The sequence below is a fragment of the Sus scrofa genome, chromosome 4, assembly GCF_054392235.1.
Source record: "Sus scrofa isolate SSC_HxYL_T2T_F1_AM1 chromosome 4, Sscrofa_HxYL_maternal_Yorkshire_Landrace_v2.0, whole genome shotgun sequence".
Taxonomy (NCBI): Eukaryota; Metazoa; Chordata; class Mammalia; order Artiodactyla; family Suidae; genus Sus; species Sus scrofa.
In genome coordinates, this window is record NC_139386.1 from 69,283,526 (window position 1) to 69,306,554 (window position 23,029).

General features: G+C 43.7%; 1 protein-coding gene across 21 annotated transcripts in view; it reads left to right on the forward strand.

Annotated features, from left to right (window-relative positions):
- NCOA2 (nuclear receptor coactivator 2) overlaps nt 1-23,029 on the forward strand; it is a 372,907-nt gene that overhangs the window by 70,660 nt on the left and 279,218 nt on the right. For 2 of the 21 annotated variants that reach the window (XM_021088455.2, XM_021088463.2), the window contains exon 1: nt 8,545-9,064. The exons of 6 other annotated variants lie outside the window; for them this stretch is intronic. The gene's annotated coding sequence lies outside the window, so the exon portion shown is untranslated. 21 annotated transcript variants of the gene reach the window in all.

The following is a 23,029-nucleotide window of genomic DNA, read 5'->3' on the forward strand; positions in this document are numbered from 1 at the left end:
ACACTGGTTATGGGTTCAGAATCTGATCTAGAAACTATTTCCTATTTTAAGACTCCCGTCAGCCTACCTACATGACTTTCATGTTAAGTGAGATGAGGTCAACACCTGATTTATCCACATACCAATGCTTCCTTACTAGATTACTAGGTGTGCTGTGATTCTATATTGCACTAAATTTTTATCAGCTTCTTTTTTTTCTTTTTTTTGGGGGGGGGTCTTTTTAGGGCCCACCCTCGGCATATAGAGGTTAGGGGTCAAATCGGAGGTGTAGCCCCTGGCCTATGTCAACAGCCACAGCAATGTGGGATCCCAGTCTCGCCTGCGACTTACACCACAGCTCACGGCAACGCCGCTGGATCCTTCCACTGAGCAAGGCCAGTGATCAAACTTTTGTCCTCATGGATGCTAGTCAGATTCGTTTCTGTTGAGCAATGACGGGAACTCCTTAGCTTCTATTTTTAATAGACATCTTTATTTATTTTTAAACATTTTTAATTACTCAATGAATTTATTACATTTATGGTTGTACAATGATCATCATAATCCAATTTTATAGGATTTCCAACCTACAACCCAAGTGCATCCCCCCACCCCCCAAAGACATGTTTATTTTGGAGTTAGTCTTGGTAAACTTAGGAGAAAGGAGAATTGTAGAAAAAATGTCTACAATTGATTATATTCATATATTTGTATATGTATACACGTTGCTTTACCATTGTCTGTACTTTTGCTAAAACTAAATAGGAGTTCCCTCATGGCTCAGTGGGTTAAGGATCTGCTGTTGTCGCTGATGTGGCTCTGGTTACAGCTGTAGCATGGGTTTGATCCCTGGCCCGGGAACTTCCAAATACTGTTGGGCATGGCCAAAAAACAGAACAAAACAAAAAAAAACGAAATAAACTTTATTGGGACCTGCATTTGCTTATGCTATATGTAAAGTAATGTTTTAGGAAGTTGCTATGCTAAAATCTGTGTGTGACATTAAGAAATCTGAAATCCGACCCCTATATTTTTAAGAAGCTTGCAGTCGAGGTAGGGAGACATCAGCACATGTATATTTTTATTTTTTAATTGATTTTTATTTTTTCCATTATAGTTGGTTTACAGCGTTTTGTCAGTTTTCTAATGTACAGCAAAGTGGTAACACTTTTTAAATTGAAGTACAATATGTATCGGTACACAGGTCACATTTATACCTTGAATGAGCTGTACACAAAATGAAATGGACCCGTACTCCAATCAGATTAGGAATAGGATATTCTCAGTCTCTCCAAATCCTCCTTCATGTGCTCTCCCAGGCAGCATCCACTCCAAAAAAGGGAAAAAGTGTCCTGGTATCTATCACAAGAGATTAGTTTTGCCCTGTCTTCCATCTTATGTGGTATTCTTTTATATCCCGCTCCTTTTACTCAAGATTATTTTTGTATGATTCATCCATGTTATTGCATGGAGCTACAGCGTGTTCATTTCAATTCAATATCGTATTCCATTGAGCAAAAACACTGTAATTTATTCATTCTTCTGTCGATGAACTCTATTGGATATATACTTAGGAGCGGAATTATTGGGTCATAAAGCAGAAATGCTCAGCTTTAATGGATATTGCCAAACAGCTTTTCAACTTACATTTCAAATTTTCATTTTTTAACTCTTTCTGATATATGAAAATACAATTGTATTTTGTATATTGACCTTCCATTTCAGACATCCAAAATTTAATTCTAATAGTTTGTTGATTTGGGAGCGTTTTCTACATAAACATTCCTGCTACCTGCAAATAATGACAGTTTTATTTCTTTTTTAGCAATAGTTATATCATTTTTTCTTTATTTCATTAACTAGAATCTCCTGTACAATGTTGAATACAAACGGTAATGATGGACGTTCTATTCCCAATTCTCTTTCCCAGTCTCTAGAAGCTGTACATGTTTCACCATTGATTGTGACATTTGATATAAGCTTTTTGTATATACAGTTCATTATACTGAGGACTTTTATTTCGTTCCCTTTTTTTTTCAAATGCCAGTGGCACTTTGTTCAGTATAGTGTACGGAGAGTGGAGTTCTTTTTGTGGCTCATCAGGGTAAGAACCTGACATAATGTCTGTGAGGATGTGGGTTCAATCCCTGGCCTGGCTTAGTGGGTTTAGCATCCAGTGTTGCTACAAGCTGCGTCATAGGTCACAGATGCGGCTCAGATCTGGTGTTGCTGTTGCCGTAGCTGTGGTGTAGGCCCCAGCTGCAGCTCCTATTGAACCCCTAGCCTGGGAACTTCCATATGCTGCAAGTATGGCCATAAGGAAAAAAAAAAAAGAGAGATAACAAAATACATAAATCCTAAGTGTACAACTCAATAAAGCTTGACAAACCATTGTCAAAATGTAATCATCACCTAGCTCAATGTTCTCTTTGGGTAAATACTTAGAAGTGGAACTATTGGGTCACATGTTAAGTGTGTGCTTAACTTTATGAGGAAGTGCCACACTGTTTTCCAAAGTGGTTGTATAGTCCTGCCAGCAATGAATGAGTGTCTCAATTGCTCCACATTCTTGTCAATACTAGATATTGTGGGCTTTTATAATTTTAGCTATTTTAGAGGATGTGTAAATAGTATCTCCTGTGGTTATAACTTGCATTATTTCCTGATGACTTATGACTTTGAGCATCTTTTCATATGTTTATTGACCACTCACATACTTCTGTAAGGTACCTTTTCTTTCTTTCTTTCTTTCTTTCTTTTTTTGTCTTTTCTAGGGTCACACCCAAAGCATATGGAGGTTCCCGGGCTAAGGGTCTAATAGGAGCTGTAGCTGCTGGCCTACACCATAGCCACAGCAACACAGGATCCTCAACCCACTGAGCAAGGCCAGGGATTGAACCTGCAACCTCATGGTTCCTAGTTGGATTCATTAAGCACTGTGCCACGATGGGAACTCCCTGTAAGGTACCTTTTCAAGTCCTTTGTCCACTTTGTCATTGGGTTATCTTTTTCTTTTTAAATTAATTTGGAGGTGTTCTTTGCTTATTCTGGATACAGGTACTATATTACAAATATAGTATCCCAGTCTTTGGGCTGCCTTTGCATTTCCTAAGTGACATTCTTTTTTTTAATTTGCAGCACATGGGAGTTCCCAGGACAGGGACTGAATCTGGGCCGCAGCTGTAGCAATGCCGGATCATTTATCCCACTCTGCCAGGGCCAGGGATTGAACCAGTGACCTGTGCCGCTGCAGTCAGATTCCTAACTCACTGCGCCATAGCAGGTACTTCCTAAGTGGCATTCTTTGATGGAGAAGTTTATCATTTTAATGAAGTCCATTTTATCATTTATTTTTCTTTTCTGGTTACTGTCTTTTGTGTTTTGTTTAAAAAAAAAAAATCTTTGCTTACCCCAAAGCTGTAAAGGTATTTATTAACCCACATTTTCTTATAGGAGGTTTACAGTTTTACCTTTACCGTTTAAATCTATGAGCTATCTCTAATTCGTTCTTCTTTATAGTCTGAGGTAGGGGTTGATATTCATTTTCTCCATACTGCTATCTAGTTGTTTCAGCACTATTTATTGACATGAGTTTCCTTTCTCCATTGAATTTGGTGATTTTCTAAAAAATTAATTGATTGCAAATTTGGGGATCTATTTCTGGACTCTTTAATCTGTTCCATTGATCTGTTTGTCTATTCTTATACCAATATCATACAGTCTTAATTATTGTAGCTCTACACTGATGAATAAAATCAGTGGTGTAAGTTATCCAACCTGTTCTTCAAGTTTGTCTTGGCTGTTCCAGATTATATATATATTTTGGAATTAGCATCTCAATTTTCATGAAAAAGATCTGCTGAGGGAGTTTCTGTTTTGGCACAGAGGAAATGAATCCAACTAGTATCTATGAGGATGTGGGTTTGATCCCTGGCTTCCCTCATTGGGTTAAGTATCCAGTGTTGCTGCAGCTCTGATTCAGCCCCTAGCCCGGGCACTTCCATATGCGCTGGTGCAGCGCTAGAGTGCCCCCCCCAAAAAAAGATCTGCTGAAATTTTGATTAGGATTATAATGAATCTATAGATCAATATGGGGAGAGCTGAGATCTTAACACTATTGAATCTATACAGCTCTCTCTCCTTTTTTTTTTTTTTTTTTTTTGCCTTTTAGGGCCTCACCCGAGGCACACAGAAGTTGCCAGGTCAGGGGGTCTAATCCGAGCTACAGCTGCTGGCCTACACCACAGCCATAGCATCACCAGATCCGAGCTGCATCTGCAACCTACACCACAGCTCACGGCTACACCGGATCCTTAATCCACTGAGCAAAGCTAGGGATCCAACCCGAAACCCCATGATTCCTCGTTGGATTCGTTTTCACTGCACCATGACGGGAACTCCTGTACATCTCTCCTTTTAATTAGGCCTTTGTAAATTTGTATCAGTGATGTTTTTAGTTTTCAATGTGGAGATCCTGCATAGCTCTTGTTAAGTATATCCCTAAGTTTTTTTTTTTTTTTTTGTCCTTAACACAGTGAGTGGAGGCCAGGAATCAAACCTGCATCCTCATGGGTACTACTTGGGTTCGTTAACCACTGAGCCATGGCAGGAACTCTGCCATGGATTTTTTTTTTTTTGTCTTTTTGCCATTTCTTTGGGCCGCTCTCGTGGCATATGGAGGTTCCCAGGCTAGGGGTCGAATTGGAGCTGTAGCCACTGGCCTACGCTAGAGCCACAGCAACGCAGGATCCGAGCCGCGTCTGTAACCTACACCACAGCTCATGGCAACGCCGGATCGTTAACCCACTGAGCAAGGGCAGGGACCGAACCCGCAACCTCATGGTTCCTAGTCGGATTCGTTAACCACTGCGCCACGACGGGAACTCCTCCCTAAGTTCTTTATGTTTTTTTGTTTTGTAAGTGGCATTGAATTTTTTTTCATTTTCTAATTGTTTCTTGATAATATATAGAAATATAATTTATTTCTGGCTGTTGATCTTGTAACCTGTGATCTAATATTCATTCTGATAGTTTGTAGATTCTTTAGAATTTTTTTTCTTTTTCGGCCACACCTATGGCATATGGAAGTTCCTGGGATCAAATCTGAGCCACAGCCGTGACCTATACAACAGTTGCAGTAGCACCAAACCCTTAACCCACTGCCCTGAGCTGAAGATTGAACCTACATTGCCTCAGAGACAATACCAGATCCTTAACCATAGCAGGAATTCCTCTTTTGAATTTTTTATGTACACAATCCCATCATCAGTGAGTGAAGATGGTTTTACATTCTTCCTTTTAATTGTCTTGCCTTATTGCACAGTGTAGGATTTCCAGAGAGACTAAATAACTTGCCTAAGTTCACACAGTAAGAGCCAAGACTGAAACTCCTTTCAGTCTGATTTCAGAACACCTTGGAAAGAGTGAGGGTGTGTTAAGTATTTTGTTGCTGTTATTGCTAGAAAAAGCAGCTAGGGTCATACTGAAGATGGTCTTGAGTATAAGGTAAGAGATTTGTATCGTATTCTGTAGGCAATTAAAGATTATTAAGTGTTTTCAGGTGGGAAAGAAATAGAATAAAAGTGAGAATATTAATCTTGTGAGAGTGTGTAGTATGGTTTGAAGGCAATCCCTTACTCATTTATTCCTTCATTTTACAATCATTTATTGAACATACAGTGCGTTCTAGGAATTGTTACAGGTACTGAGGAAATAAAGATGAACACAATATGTTGCTTAGAGTAGCAGAGATTTTTGTAATGGAGAACAGAATTTTAGCACAATCTGTTAGCCATGCTGCAAAGGTAGCTCTATGATCTTGCATAAATTAACTTCTCTGAACTTCACTTTTTTTCACATGTAAAATGGGAATAATAATACATATGATGACTACTTTGATTATAAATAAAAATATCTGTAGTACACTTGACCTATATTAGACATACTTGTGGTAGCTATAATATTTAAGGGATTTAGAGAGAGCAGGTAATAGGAATGAAACATTTTGTCAAAGTTGTTTTCTTCAATAATGAAATTGTCAAACAAATATTTTAACGGATTCCCCCCTCCGGTGATTACATTTTTAATAGACTGAACTATAGATTTTTGCTTTTGTAATTGAAAAGGGGCCCCCAAATAGAGATAACTATGCTATGCACAGAAGAGCTAGTCAACATAATACTGTTCTTTTATATCTGTAAAAAAGAGCTTGATAGTTGTCGGTTTATTTATTTATACCATTTTGTTTGAGTCTTGCAACAATTATACAGATGCAGAAACTGAGGTGTTTATCGGCATTGTAAGTAGCAAAGCCAAATTCATGTTTGGCTCTTTTATAACTTTTTACCACATTGTGTTACCTCTCATATTGAAGCATGCTAGTAGTAATAACACAACAATCATACCAAATCTTCAATTTTTATGTAATATACATATGGAGGAAGTGAGTAGCTTGAAGTTGAATGAGGGGGAGAAGGCAGACGATATAAAATTTCTTCCCTTACATTCTTCACATTGTTCTGATTTTCTTAGGTATATTGTTTCAGTATACAAATTATCATTTTTCTTTATGACTTATAGTTGCATTTGTGACTCAGCTGACATTTGTTTTTGGTTTGTTTACTTGCCTCATCCATCCATAGTGTATCAAGTTTCTACTTCTACAAAATTTCAATAATTTCCTTCCCCTTTATGTTTTGCACCCACATCTTTTCCTTATTGGGTTGTCCTCTGTTGGTAATACAGCGAGTTCCTATATTTTTGTTTTAATTTTTCTTTGACTGCATTAAGTCAACTTATTTACTTTTCTTTCTTTTACGTTGTCATATGATAATTCATTAATAATTACAGCTAGTTTTCCTAAACAATTTTAATTCTTCTGCAGTCTTATAGAAATCTAAGTTCTTTCGAAATAATGAAAACATTTTTAATAAATGTCTTAAGAGACAGGGTGAGATGGGGAGATGGAAATGAAGGTTGGATTAGATACTATTTACATTTTACAGATTCAGTTAAATAGCAAACATTATGTGAGATCTTGTTAGGAGCTATAGCATGTAAAAACGAGAACAAGATGTGGTTCTGGCCTGAGCAGCTTACAATCTACTGGAAGAGAAAGACAAATAAATGAACAACTCCAGTGTAAGACAGAATATCGTTATAACTGTGGCATGGAGTGCCGAGGGAGCCCAGAGGCTACTAGAGAACAGAAGTGACAGGATTCCTTGAGGTTGGAGGCAACTGATTAGTAGTTGGGGATGGAACTCATTATTCTATGCTGTTATATTTTTTTGTTTTATTTTTGTAGAAAGTTGTGTATCTTGAGTAAATTTTATGGAGTAATATGGAAATGCAATGGGGAGTCATTTGTTTGCACGGATATCATGGATTGTTTTTGAAAGCGTGAAATCTACTGTTGCGGAGGATTGATGGACTCTGAACTTCTGCCAAAAAAGGAAGGGATAAACATCTAGGAGAATCTTTTCTTTATCACAACTCAAGAGTTGGGGGTGTGGACAGGAGAGGAAATTAGAGTCCAGCAATGTGACAGACCTCATGTTTGTAGGAATACTAAGGACAAGTGTTTGTGGAAGAATACAGGCCATTAAAAAACCCTCTATTTCCCATTTCTTCCCCCAGTTTGTTGGAGGGCTTTAGGTTTCTAGGAAACCTAATTTTCTGGTTAAGCCAGGTAATTAAAATCTATAAAAAATACTAAATTAATACATGGTGAAGGCAAACATTTCAAACACTATAGCTTAGTGCATAGAAGTGGAAATAGTCCATTATACACCCACTCTTAACCCCCAGTGCTAACAATTTGTTATAGCCTTCTAAATATTTTCTGTGGACAAACACACTCATCACACATAGACATATATATTTTTCTTTCCCAAAATAAAATTGGTGGTATTCCCACAAATTTGAGGTTGAAGAGACCATTAAGAGTGTGAGTTTTGGAGTCTGCCAGAACTGGGCTCAAATCTCTCCAGCTTAATGGCTGTATGACCCCAGGCAAATTACTTCTTTGCTTCAGTTTTCTTTCTTTCTTTCTTTTTTTTTTTTGGGTGAAGGCTAAAAATAGTAATTACTTTATAAAAGGCTTGAGAATCACTCAGCGTAGTGTCATACACAAAGTAAGTGTTCAATAAACACTATTATTGTCAATGGCAAGTGACCTGTCTATTTTAAGGTTAAAAATAAGGAAATTTGTAAAACAAATGTTGCTCATTTTTTCCGACTAATTGTATCTAGGTTGAGAAGAACTTGCTTTTTCCAAGGCATAAAACTGATTCAAATAATATTTGAATGTGGGTTCTCCTGGAATTTTCAGCGCAACTCTTCTGCATCCCCCCAGCATCACTTTCTGATGTCTAAAAAGTGGACTTTGCAGTAAAAAACTTTTGTTTCAGGTCGCGAGGAAAATGCTCAACGAGGTCAGCCTGTGCACTGTGTGTACTTTTGCTTTATCATGCAGTTGCTGGGTGGCATCCTTTTAAGCTCGCCCCACACCGTCGCACCCCTCCACCCCCTCTTGAGATAAGGCTTCAGCGGGAGAAGCCTGCTCTCTTGGGAACCAAGGGAGAACTGATGGAGGAAGGCTCCTCTAGGGCGCAGCAGGAGACGCGGTGCGTGCGAGGTGCGCCCTAGGGTGCAGGCTGCTGGCACAGGGGCCCGGCCGGAGCACGGGCGGGAGGCTTCCATCCGGGCGAGCCTGGTACTGGGCTCTCCACGATCTTCGCGCGGGGGCATCTTCTCCGCTGTCTGCAGCCTCAAGATCCCACTGCCTCCACTCTGCAGCCCCGGCCTGTCCCATCCGTTCTCTTTCCTTTTTGGCACTGCCCTTTGCCCTCCCATGGAGTCATCTGTTTACTCTCCCTTCACTTCCAGTCACCCATAGGCCACCCTCCCTTTACCACCACAGTCCCATTTTGTCCTCTCTCCCTTCTCTCCTCACTCTTCACCTCTCCTCGGGGTCGCCTTCTCAGAGGACTCCGCCGACGGAGATGCTGCGGACTCCGCGGCCAGGGTCTGCCCCCAGGAGAACCCTCCGTCCACCTTTGCCCCTTCCCCGGGGGCGCGGGAGGCAAGTTTCCGCCCCATCCTTTCCCCAGTGACAGGACTTGCTGCGGCCACGGCCAGGGAGGAGGAGGGAGGGACGGCCTGGCTCCCGAGCCCCCTCCCCTGCTCGCGAGCTCGCGCGGTCTGTGTCTTTCGGCAAGTGCGGAGACGCGGAGGAGGAGGAGGAGGAGGAGGGAGTTGGGGGAGGATCTCCATTGAAATAAACAACCAGGCAGCAGTTATTAACACGGGAACATGGCGGCCGCAGCCTCAGCCACAGCTTCGGCAGCGAAGGTCAGCGCCGACGGCAGCCGGCACCTGACGGCGTGACCGACCCGAGCCGGTAACCGCGCCTTCCCTGGGGGCCGCGAGGGCGGGAGGGAGGCGGGCGGCGGGCGGGGGGCGCCGCGTCCCCACCCCCGGCTGCGACTGCCCTTCCTGCGCGGAGCCGGGCTGAGCCGTGCGGAGCCGTGCGCGGCCGAGAGGGCTGTTTTGTGTGCGGGGACCGCTGCCTTGGTTCGCGGACGACGGGAGTTGCATCCCGGAGGCACCGCGAAGCTGGGGAGTTGGGGCTTGGGGGGTGGGGAGGGCGGGAAGCGGCGGGGAGACGCGGAGTCCCTGGGAGAGAAAGGAGGCACTCCAGCGCTTTGCGAGAGCTTGGGAGACGAGTCCCGGAGCGCGAGGCGGGCGGAGGCTGCAGCCGGCGGCGCCGGCGAGAGGTGAGAGCCCAGGCACAGCGGGGAGGCCGGGTGCGCGGGTGCGGCCCCCTCCAGCGGAGCCAGGCGCCCGCCGCCCTGCCCGGTGCGGGGTCGGCGAGGACCGCGGCTCCTGCGCCCTCGGGGAATGCCAGACAGAGACGGGAAGGTGAAGCCCGAGAAGGTGCATTCTTTCATGGAAACACGGGGCGACTGCAGCGCGGGGTGGGAGCTGGGCGAGGGGAGGCAGGACTGGGGAAGTGCTCGGGGGTGTGTGAAGGTGAAGCGTCGCGTCAGGGGCGGCCGGCGGGGTGAGACGCCGGGAGGATGGGATCCGCGGCCCGGCGGCCGGGCCCGGCCAGTGTCAGCGCCGGGGGCGGGGGCCGAGGGGCAACGCGCGCCTCAGGCGGACGGGAAGGAGCTGCGGCGGGCGGGGCGGGCGGCGCGCTCTGGCCGAGCAGGCCGGGCTGCGGTGGGGGCGGGGAGCCGGGGGCCGGACCGCGGCGGCGCCGAGCCGGGCTCGCCTCTGACTTAACTTTCTGGGTGCGGGCGTGTGTGCCGGAGGCGCGCAGGGGCCGGGGCTGGGGGCGGGAGGCGGTCCGGGAGGTTCCGGGTTGGCTCTCCAGCGCCCCCTTTTCTCTTCCCCTTCTCCCCGCCCCTGAAGGGACAGGCCCTCAGGGCCCAGGCGGGAAGCGGGAGGGGCCCTCCCGGCCGGCTCGCGACGGTCACGCCCCGGACCCGGGGACACTTCTGTCTCGGGCCTCTGGGGGCTCCTGGGGGAGGTGGCCAGGGTCGTCGCTGCGCGCTGGAGCTCCCCGCCCCCCACCCCTCCGGGGAGTCCCGGAGGCGCCTCTTCGAGATCGGGGGTGGGTCGGTCCCTGGTTAGCTGGTCCCTCCCTCTTCCCCCTCCCCCTAGTGGTTTCCGGGGCCTGCGGGACCGAGGGGCGGGAATCGGGGACCTGAGCTCCTGGCACCCGCTCGGACCTGGACTGGGCCTTACGCCGTCCGGGTCTGTCACTGATAGGGGAAACTTTCCCAAACCGGGGACCGAGCCTGAGCACCCTCCTCCGCCACCTCGTCCTCTAATCCCACTCCCACTCCACCTATTCCAACGCCTTCCCCTCCCACCGACCCGATTCTCGCTGCGTGTGACTGATGGGGCAATGAGCCAATCGAAGGCGGGGAACTGACCTGCCGGGTGTCGGTAAGCCAATCGTGAGCACCAGAGGAAGGAAGGGGGCGGGGCTTCTCCCCGACCAGTTAGAGCGGAGTTGCAGGCTGGGCGGGGGAGTCATGGAGACGCCAAGAGCTATCCACTCTTGTCCATCCGAAGTCACCAGCTCCTTGATCTGTAGGGTAGTGTCATTTACAGGGGCTCTGACCGGGGGAGGCACGTAGTTTGCACGAAGCACTGTGTTTCTCTGGTACAGCAGAGATGTCTTAGACAAGACGAAGTGGAAAGCTACTTACGATGTGGCAGCAACCCTCCGAGGCCCATTTCTAAAATGGCAAATATTGTAGTGATCGCGGTCTGGACCTTAGCGCCCGGTTTCCGTGCCGAGGATCTTCGGAGTTGTCCGTTTACCTCTACCTCAGTTTCTCTCAGCTACTCCAGCGTGGGGACCATGAAATTTGAAAGGGTTCTCTGAAAACGAAGGCATCAGGAAAGGCTCACGTCAGTTGATTATGGGGAGTGTAAAGCATCATTGTTTGTCATGGCTTTACTGGTTCCTTGTTTAATTAGGGCGCCAATTTCCAACGTGTACTTGAAAGTTTGGCATTTGGGATGACATTATAAAAAAGTTGTAGTATATGGTGCGCATTTCTTGGTTTTTGTTTTTTTGCTCTTTCTTGAGTAAACAAAATGAAGTGGGAACCAGAGCTTCACTGAAATCTTAAGCTTTGTTATTTAATGAGCAAAGCTAGTCAAAAATATTTGTCTACAGGAAAAAAGTGTGTAGTTTGCCAGATTACTCCCACACAAAAGATTGATAAAAATTAGTTTGCTTAAACACTACAAAGTGGTAGGTATAGTGTGTGTGTGCACTTCTGGTTTTTGCAAGGTTAGGAGACACCTTTGGTTGTTTTACGCTGTTTGCTGGGTACGTCTAGTGACTTTGTCAACTCCTGACTTCTTAGAATAGGGAAGATAGGTCTTCCATTCTTTGTAAAGATCACAGGTTGCTCCGCAGAAATAGCAGTCTTTTAAAAAGACAGCAGCTGCTGCGTTGCTTTCTGTGTGTGTGTGTGTGTGTGTGTGTGTGTGTGTGTGTGTGTGTGTGTGAGAGAGAGAGAGAGAGAGAGAGAGAGAGAGAGAGTGTGTGCGCCCGCGCTCCTGTTCTTTGTTGGTGAGGTTAGTGCACATTGACAACAGCAAGGCTCCTTTTTCACAACTGGAATTTGTAGAACCTTTGGGAGTTCAAAGAATGAGTATTGAGAATGCATCTGTTCGTTTTGTGATGTGTCCCATGAATTTAATGTTCAAAGGGTTTTTTTGGGGAGGCATTTTGTGTGTATGCTATTTATGTATACTGTTTTCCCAAGCTTTTCATGATAGGGTTACTAAGAAAGAATTGAGGAGCACTGGCGTTTTAGGGAACAGGTCTTACTACACCCTACAAATGTGTTCTGTTGTAACAGACCATTTTCAAATTAATAGTGTGAATTCCCAAACCAGTATAATTTTGAGGGTTCACATAGACAAAAATGAATTGTCTTTTGCTGTAGCCCTTGAGGTATTATAAAACAGTAAAAACTGTGAAGATAAAACAAACATTTAGCTTCCAGAAATAGGGAATATTATAAATTAAACAACATTCAAAATTTGACATCATTCAAAACCACCCATCATTAGTTAATTTAGTTACTGATGGCCACTCAGACCTGTGCCTTCTGTATGCTCGAGACACATTATTTTACTCATTTTCTATAACAGTCCTTGAGAGTGTTCTCAGATTCTTGGTGGTTCTGAGTAGTAAGTCCCCTAATGCCTGGCTGGGGTGGGGGGTGGGGGGACTCAAGCATATGGAGAGATCTAGAGAAAGATGTGCATCGTCAGCTGTGATTCCATTGTGTGCTCTGACTGGATGTGAGCCTTCTTCCTCCTGGGAATTTCAGTCTTAACAGAGGACTTCTTTTACTTTTAGATGTCACGATACTGAAGCAGAGGATAGAAAAGAAGCTCACCAATTACAAATTTAGTATTTTTTAGATAGTTTAGCTCTGATTGATTTTTAACCCTTTATTGGTTCAGTATAATTTAAATAACTTGCGCTCAGTGTTAGAGGAGCATTTTCTTAGAAACCGAAATTGCCAGGCTGAGAGGGGACGTGGGCTGTGGTGTGAGAGCGCCCGAAGGGACATTGCTGCTTAGTTGGCTTAATCTTTAGTTATGTCTTATTAAAGCTTTGCAGACCTCAGAAGCGAGGATCTATGAACAGTGCTTTCATTACACACCCTATACTTAAGGATTCACTACCTTTGCAGTTTCAGATCACATCATGTTGAAATGTGACCCACAAGTTGACAGCTTGGAGTTCCCAGAAAAAATTTTGTGTTGTATTGGGTTTAAGGGGGATGCTTTTAAGTAGTCATTAGGATGTTGGGTACCAAAAAAAAAAAAAAAAAGAGGAGGGGGTCTCTTTAATTTTTCTAGAAGATTAGTTTTCTGAAATTCACGGTGTGTCCTTATTTGATATTTTAATCATTATTGTGTCGTGATTGAAATTATATTTAAAAGCATAATTTATGCTTCGCAATTTTCATGGCAGGACTGCTATTTAAGAAATTACTAGCTCTTCAGTATTTTGTGTTTATAGTTTTGTTTGGTAATTTATGTTATTATATGCTCTATCAATTTTAAATTAAGAGAATAGGAGAGAGAAAATAAGTCAGTTGCTTTAAGGTGGTGGTCTTTTATTGCAGTAAATCATGAAATGAGCATCAAATCAGGATCTTTTCTCCTAATGAAATAATTGGACCGTGTTTACATAATAATAATGAAAGCCATCTAAAGGAAAACAGAACAAACCCCTCACTTAGTTTTTTTATATTCTTTCATATCTCAAGCTAATTTACATCTATGCCTTGTTTTCTAAACAAAAAAGACTTTCTTAGCATTAGTGTTCATTTCCTTTTTTGTTTTTTACAGGATTGTAGAAGGGTTTATGAATTGCAAACTGTAGAAAGAATATTATGTCATAGTAGTCTTTAAAGTCTGTTAAAAGTAATGTTTGTAAAAGCTGTGCAATTCAGTTTTGTCCCAGACCTTCAATGCAGGCAGTATAAAGAAAACACATGATGTATGAATTCTAGATACTAATTTCTAAACGGAGGTGAAAATGTGACTTTTGTGGGTATTTTAGAAGCTGATGTAGTTTTCCTAGCTGTTATAAAACCGAGGCAAAACTGGTTATGAAAAAGTGCAAATCTTAAAGGTTGTGCTATGAAAGTGTCTGAAATTAGAAGATTGTATGGTCTGTAGGTAGATCACAATATTTGTGGCTCTTAGGGCAAAGATTTTATGTGTTTATCCTATGAAATGTTCATCAGTGACCACAATTCTGGCTTCCAGTGGCTGAGAGATGACATAATACAATTGTGGAAACACTGATTTTAGGACAATTTTCAGTTAGTTCCCTAGTTGGAAATTTCTGGAAAAGAATTAAATAAGCAGGGAACCTGTGGCGGTATTTGACTTAGCTGCTTTTGAAGCTTTTTGACAGAGAATTTTAATTTTAAGTAACAGAGAGGAGAGCTGCTTATAGGTAGACATCATTAGCAGTAATTAAATATTTATTAATAGTTAATTATTAAAGATTTTGAAAGCAAAAAGAACTTTTACTTTGAGTGTCAGTTGACAGATACGTGGAGAATGGAAGTTAGCATGTTAATTCTGGCAGAATTTATGTTTTTTAGGCATCAGTTTTGTTTGCACTGTTCAGATTTCCTGATGGAATTCCCATTTCTGTGGGTTGTCCATGCCTTGTTACTGCTTTAAGGCTAATATATTCTGGGTCTTAAACCATTGTAGGTTTCTAAAGGATGGAAAACTCCCTTGCACAGCCTTTCACAGGTGTTCTGCTGTGGTTTTTCAGTTTTTCTAGACCTTACTCATCCTTGCTCTTGACTGAAATGTCCAAATTGGGAGAGCAGCAGCAATACAGTATACATGACAACAGCAGCTCTCACTCAGTGTCACCAGCTTCTCGGGGGCTTTTTGAGTTGTGCGCCATTCTTTCATTCTTGCCACAACCCTGTGAAATGGAGGTTACCCACATTTTCCAGGAGGAGATGAAGCTTAAATTGTGCCTCTGAGCAAAACTGGGGAGAAAAATTAACCTTGACCAATGAGTGGGCAAATCATAAATATTGGAGGGAATGGTGAGTCTGAGAATGTCTTCCTGTTAGGAATCTGATAAAACAAATGTTTGCAAGTCTTTGTAAGGCTCTCAGTCTAGTTGTTTAGTTCAGAAAAAGGATGATAGATTTGAAAAGAGTCAGTTGTAGGACTGTCCCCCAAACCCTTGCCTCAAAGCAGGCCTATACCTGGACAGACCTACAAATGGTCTCCAGATTGTTTAGTCATCAGCCCAGGTTTTTTTTTTTTTTTTTTTTTAACTTTTTCCTTTTATTCTTTTTAGGCTGCACCTGTGGCATATGGAAGTTCCCTTATGATTCTTAACCCACTGAGCGAGGCCAGGGATCAAACCTGCATCCTCGTGGATGCTGTCAGGGTTCTTAACCTGCTGAGTCACAATGGAAACTCCATGCCTAGTATGTAACAATTCCTAAATTGCAGGATTCTTTCTTGTCTTTTAATTTTCAAAAAATAAGAACCGTAATGGATGAAGTAAAAACAGGTAACAATTAGAAAGTGCTCACTAAAAACCTGGTGCAGGGCTGAGGCGCCCTTGCTGTATGCTCCCATCTGGTTCTCACTGTAACACAGAACCAGAGCTGCTCATTTAGAGTTCAGAAAGTGGAGACACAGAGCTGTCAGATAACTTGCCAAAGGTCGCAGAGCCAGAGCGCTGGAGAGGAATTTGAACCCAGGTCAGCATTGCCCCTTAGCCCTGCCTTCTTCACTTGTGTTCTTTTTTTTTTTTTTTTTTTTTTTTGGTCTTTTTTGTTGTTGTTGTTGTTGCTATTTCTTGGGCCGCTCCCCACGGCATATGGAGGTTCCCAGGCTAGGGGTTGAATCGGAGCTGTAGCCACCGGCCTACGCCAGAGCCACAGCAACGCGGGATCCGAGCCGCGTCTGCAACCTACACCACAGCTCACGGCAACGCCGGACCGTTAACCCACTGAGCAAGGGCAGGGACTGAACCCGCAACCTCATGGTTCCTAGTCGGATTCGTTAACCACTGTGCCACGACGGGAACTCCCACTTGTGTTCTTGTTAGTTGGTTGGCCCCACTTGCCTTCAGTCCACTGTGGCTGCATCCTGTCCTGGGCTTTGCTGAGGTAACACAGAGCATTCCTTCTCCACTAGGAAAGGGGGAGGTGCATGAGTGGACTTTGAAAAAGCACATTCAGGTTGCCTATTGTTTCTCGCAATAAGCCCATCAGAAAATAAGCTCAAGGGATAGATAGAGAATAGATGGAGAGGGAGCACTGCAGAATCTATAGAAAGGATGAAGCACTGCTGTAGCTATTCGGCTTCTTCTTCAAGATGTATTTAATCCAGTCTGTTTAATATAACCATCAGGTAATGATTGTGTGATGCGTGTTATGCTGATTTTTTGTAGCCCATGTAGCATGGGTGACTCGGTGTTGAAATATTGTAGTCCCCAAGAAGACTGATAATATATTCAGTCATCTGACTTCTGCTCTGCTATTTGTGGAATTCTTCTGTCTGCTCAATTGTTTGCAGGGAGCGAGGCAAGCTTTCAGGGAACTCTTTCACCTGCGCACGTGTGGGGATCAGCCTGCACTGCTTTTACTATTCCAGCTGCCAGGGACTGAAGCCCTGTTGTCAGATGAAATTATAATGCCTGATACTTTCTATTATTCATTTAGTGTGTCCACAAGGAAATATGATCCCACACCTTCCAAGGCTTGACTTGCAGGGCCTGAGGGAGTTCTGGAAATTCCTGTTGTTGCTGACTGATTTCTGCTATTGAAGGGACCCTCTAAATGGGGATAGTCTTTTCCAGCAGATTGTTTCTACTTAGAAAACCAGCTCCTACATCAAACGGGAAACCCCTTTCCTTGCTTTCAGTGGTACAGTAGCATTTGTGAGAATATTTCATATTATAATTTATCTTAAAACTTCTCATTCTCTAAAACTTCTCATTCTCTTGTTAATATGCTTAATAAGGAAAGCTTTCAGTTATTGTCAAAATGTAAATTGAAAAATTGAATTGGGGGAGTTCCCGTCGTGGCGCAGCGGTTAACGAATCCGACTAGGAACCATGAGGTTGCGGGTTCAGTCCCTGCCCTTGCTCAGTGGGTTAATGATCCGGCGTTGCCGTGAGCTGTGATGTAGGTTGCAGACGCGGCTCGGATCCTGCGTTGCTGTGGCTCTGGCGTAGGCTGGTGGCTACAGCTCCGATTCAACCCCTAGCCTGGAACCTCCATATGCCGCGGGAGTGGCCCAAGAAATAGCAACAACAACAACAACAACAAAAAGACAAAAGACCAAAAGACCAAAAAAAAAAAAAAAAAAAAAAAAAAAAAAAATTGAATTGTATGTCAGAGGAATGTATAGCTTTCCTTGAGTCATTTCTTGCTTTCTTTCTTTTTTTTTTTTTTCTTTTTTTTTTTGCCATTTTTTGGGCCGCTTCCGCGGCATATGGAGGTTCCCAGGCTAGGGGTCCAAATGGAGCTGTAGCTACCTGCCTACACCACAGCCGCAGCAACGCCGGATCCGAGCTGTGTCTGCGACCTACACCACAGCTCACGGCAACGCCGGATCCTTAACCCACTGAGTGAGGCCAGGGATCGAACCCGCAACCTTGTGGTTCCTAGTCGGATTCATTTCCGCTGCGCCATGAGGGGAACTTCTAAACACACATTTTTAATGTGCTTATATATAAATTTAAAAATGGATGTATTCAAAAACATGTTTATTAGGTGGTCACCTCTGGTAATTATCTGGAACATAGGTGGTGAATTCTTTCACATATATCTTTAATTCCCAGGAATATGGAAATTCCTTACTAAAAACCTGAATATCAGAAGGGTATGAATTTCTCCCAACTTAATATCAATTCTCAAAATTTCCTGAGCTGGTTGTGTTAGGGAGCTGGGCAGGTGGGGGCTTGGGGGTCCTGGCGGCGTAAGTCTCAGTCCTGCACCTGCCACCGTGTGCCTGCAGCCTGCTGTAGACATCGCGGTAGGCGTGCTCTGCTCGGAGACCAGTCCTTCCGAGTGAGGATGGAGTGATAGAGGCACAACTTTGCAGTGCTTCGACTGGGGATAACCTTTGCAGATTTTACTCTTCTGCCTCCTTTTATCCGTCTTTCTTGTTCTCCTTGGTTGTTTTTGTTTGTTTGTTTGTTTTATTTTGTCTTTTGACTTTTCTAAAGTTGGAGTGGGGAAGATGGGTGGGTGACAGTAAGGAACCTAATCAAGATTCTGGGGGAGGGAGTTCCCTGGTGGTCGAATTGTTAGGACTCAGTGCTTTCACCACTGTTGGGGCCTGGGTTCCATCCCTGGTCTAGGAACTGAGCTCCCACATCAACCCACTGTACACTGAGACCGAAAAAAAAAAAAAAGAGAGATTCTGGGGAAGTTTGTTACTGTCATTAGCGTTTCATTAAGTATTTCATGTGCGATCATCTCTGTGGTTTCCCTCTCTACCTAACAGGTTTGCAGTGTTCACAGGACTTGGTGGAGGAGCTAACTATTTGTTAAGGTGCAGTAATTGGCTGATTTGTTGGTGAAAGTCATTTATTTGCTGGGTAGTGCATTGTGGTCCAGCCCACTGGGGCGCTGAGCCTCTGTTGTCTTGCTTCCCTCGCTTTTCTGTATTTTTTTTCTCCCGTGTTTAAGGGTATTGTTACAGACTATAATGTTAGATGTCTTTAGAGTGTTCATTAGATTCAAGTGGTCAAAGTGGTATAAGTTGGAAATACTGAGGTGGTTTGAGATTGGTGAACATTTTAACCAAATTCCTAAAGCCTTAGGAATGCCCACCTCTTTGGAGTTTCTGATAGTCTATTGTATTTTTAATTTCTAAAATTCTGTTTTGAGACTGGTGCATAGTGTTCTTGTTGCTGTTTGTTTGTTTGTTTTGGTCTTTTTAGGGCTGCACTCTCGGCGTATGGAGGTTCCCAGGCTAGAGGTCAGATCTTAGCTATAGCTGCTGGCTTATACCACAGCCACAGCAACGCTGGATCTGAGCCGCATCTGCGACCTACACCACAGCTCACGGATCCTTGATCCACTGAGCCAGGCCAGGGATTGAACCCCCAACCTCATAGTTCCTAGTCGGATTTGTTTCCACTGCACCACAGTGGGAACTCTTTGTTGCTGCTTTAAGTAATATGTATGAATATCTGAATTCCTCAAGGTTTTTCTGTGAAAGGGTGATATGAAATTACCAATTCCATTAAGAAATGTCATTTTATTGTGTCTTAGCACTGCCAGAGTCTTTTCTAAATAAACAAATAGTAAAGTGTAAGTAATAAAACCCAGTGAAGGGACTCGAGATTATATAAAGATCTTTTTATGCTCTGCTGCCTTGCATTTTAATCAGGAAGTATGTGCATTTAGGAATTGTAGTAAATGAAAGGCTTTAAGCTGTTAGGTATAGCATAAGAAAATGACTTGAGATTCACTGTGCGCTGAACATATCGACAGTGACAAGTCACTGACAAAAGTCAACAAAATGCCTGGACGTTAGGAAACAAAACCAGAGCATTATCCTTCTGGGTAAAGGCCACACATCGTGACCACAGCATTCTCATAGTCATTGATGAGCTCATCCTAATAGTAAATATCTCACTTTGAGAAAAAGCATTCTGGAGAAAAGAAGAGTCAGGCTGGTGGCAGGGACCCCCAGTTTGTCTCTGGCAGGAAGGAGTTGACTGGGACTTCTGCAAGATGATTGCCAGGTGGGACAGGCCCTCTGCGCTCCCTTGCCTACTGTCCAGGTCACTGGTCACAGGAGGCAGGGAAGAGGATAGGAGGGAGGGCCTGTGGGAGGTGGACCCTGGGGGAGTCCCAGGGAACTTAGGTCCCAGTTAGCTGGCTGCCTCCCATGTATAGCTTGTGTATAGCATCTTTTGAGGAATTCCACACCAGGCCCGCCTTGCTAATAGCCCTCCCCTTTGAGGCACCACTAAGTCCCCAAGCCCTCCTGCTCCATGCTCTGGGTTACCTGCCTGAGCATTTGGGGGATTCATTTCCCCTTTTTCAGGGAAGCAAGGGTGCTGCTCCACGCAGGAGCAGGTAAAGTGCAGGTAGGGCAAGGGAAGGCCTTCTTGGGGCTTGTGGTTTTCAGAGGCTGAGCTCCTTGCCTTCTCCTGGCCTGGCCCTCAGAGGAGTGAGGGAAGCCAGTGCTTTGGCATCAGGTGATAGAGATGGTTTTCCTGGGTTTGGAAGCCCTCTTGCATCCCCTTCTTGAGAAATTTCATGATGAGGTTCAAGTGTATCTGGCAGTCTCATCCCAGATTTTCTGGGCTTGCCTCAGTGTTATAGATGTTTACACTCTTGGGAAGAGGGATTGAGAGTATAATGCAGAAAAAGAAAAGGAAAGGCGCTCAGACAGAAATGGGAAGGCCTATGGAGGAGTTGAATCAAGACTAAAAAGGTTAGGACCCTGCAGATGAAAAATAACAGTGCAAAAGAGTAGCCTTGACTGCCGTCTGTCAGGTACTAAAGGTATATCTAGAGTCAAACCAGAGTAGCAAGTACATGCCCTTACAGCTCCAAATATTTTGAAGATGGACTACTAGTTTATCAGCTTGATCAAATAGAGAGGTCAACTTAGAGTACTTGTGACTTTAAGCGGAGCATGCTCCTGTACAGACTGCTTTGGGGAAGGTTTAGATAGATAGATAAATGGAGGATCATATCATGTTTGTAAAACAAATTAGAATACTTGACATACATTGTTTGAAGTTTGACATCAAGGAGAACAACCGTCAAATAAAGTGCTTTGACTAATCTGGCATTAAAGTATTTCTGTTGTGCTTAAAATGATTGTATGCTTTGTACCTGTGAGTGGTTTGCTAAAATTGGGGGAAATAGTAAGGATGAAGTATATATATGAGTGTATGTGTGTGCGTGTGTGTGTGTATGAATTTTTTTCATTCATTTTTCCCTCTTCCCAAATAGTATATAGAACAGGAGTTCCCCTTGCGGCACAGTGGAAATGAATCTGCCTAGGAACCTTGAGGTTGCGGGTTTGATCCCTGGCCTCGCTCAGTGGGTTAAGGATCCCGTGCTTCCGGAGCTGAGATGTAGGTCGCAGATGGGGCTTGGATCTGGTGTTGCTGTAGCTGTGGCGTAAGCCAGCAGCTGTAGCTCTGATTTGACCCCGAGCCTGAGAAGGGAACCTCCATATGCTGCAGGTATGGCCCTAAAAAGCAAAAAAAAAAAAAAAAGTATACAGAACAGCTTAAAGTCTTTCACTTTAAACTGTATTTTGGGAGTTCCTGTTGTGGTGCAGCAGAAACGAATCCGACTAGGAACCTTGAGGTTGTGGGTTCGATTCCTGGCCTTGCTTGGTGGGTTAAGGATCTGGCGTTGCCGTGAGCTGTGGTGTAGGTCGAAGATCTGGTGTTGCTGCGGCTGTGGCAGAGGCCGGCAGCTAAAGTTCCGATTAGACCCCTAGCCTGGGAACCTCCGTATGCTGCTGGTGCGGCCCAAAAAAGACAAAAAGACAAACAAATAAACTGTCTTTCGGCTGATTTAACAAATTCTCCTTCTGTACTATGTCTTTAATAGACTGATCTTCCCAAAATATTCTTTTTTTTTTTGGTCTTCCTAGGGGTCAGCCCCCTGTGGCATATGGGAATTCCTAGGCTAGGGGTCCAATTGGAGCTGTAGCCGCTGGCCTATGCCACAGCTACAGCAGTGTGGGATCTGAGCCACTTCTGCGACCTACACCACAGCTCCCGGCAATGCTGGATCCATAAACCCCACTGAGCAAGGACAGGGGTCCAACTCGAGTCCTCATGGATGCTACTTGAGTTCGTTAACAGCTGAGCCACGACGGGAACTCCCAAAATATCCCTTTTATAATAAGTCCCCACTTACTACAGATTGACATTCCCAAACACTTATTGGATAGCTCTGCCCAAAGCTGTTTCCCCTATTTCTACTCTACATGAACCTTTCTACCTGTTAGTCTTTTCTTCCTGGCCTGTGAACATTTGACCATGAAAGCTCAGGCTCCTTGATTTACCTAGAGAAAATGAATGAGTTAGTCTAAAATTTAAGAAGCAATTATTTGATATATAACTCAGTTTATTGGGGGGGTCTATACTACTGATCTTAGTTAATAGCAGAGTATAAAATCACAACAAAAAGAGAGATGGAGTCCAGCAATATTTCAAATGTTATTAGTTGCTTATTGCATTGATTACAAAATTTACAAAAAATATTCTATAGGAAAAGAAGGGAGTCTGCTGACTTTCATATCAGAAACTAAAAACTTAAATTTTTGGCTTTGTTGCCTCAGTAAAACATTTTTTTCACACACAGACTTATTAACTTGCCCACTGTAGAATATTTTGACACTGTGATGAGAAGAGGGATTAATAATCTCAGTTTATAGTGGAAAGAAGAGGAAAAGGGTAAAGAAAACCTTGGGGAAATTCAGTGGTTCTGGAAAGGTAATAAAACCAAACACAAAGTATAGGGTTGGCACTTAAATGCTTCCATTGAAAAAGTGATAAAAAAGAATGAACGTGTCACTTGAAGGGCTTCAAGTCTCAATAGATAAATCATGAAATTCCACAACTATCCAAAGAGTAATACATACTTGTGACAACACCTTTAAAAATACTCTCAACTTTCTTCCCAAATTTCTACTTAAACAGTAATTTTTTGCTTTTTGGGATCATTTTATTTGAAGAGGAAGTCAGAAGGCTATCTGTCACCTGTTCAGATCCTGTCACCAACCAATTATATATTAAGTACTGGAGTCGGTCTGCAGCTCTGGGGGAAAAGCGGGATGGTGCTCTGTGATGCACAGTGTCTTGTATCTCTCTTGTTCTTTGCTCCTGCGTTACTTCCATAATGTAGTAGAGGAGGCGACTAAGCTATGTCCGTGCTGTGTATGCCTTTTCTTTCTTTCTCCCTCTTCCCCTGCTTTTTATGTGTGTATTGGGTGAACTGTT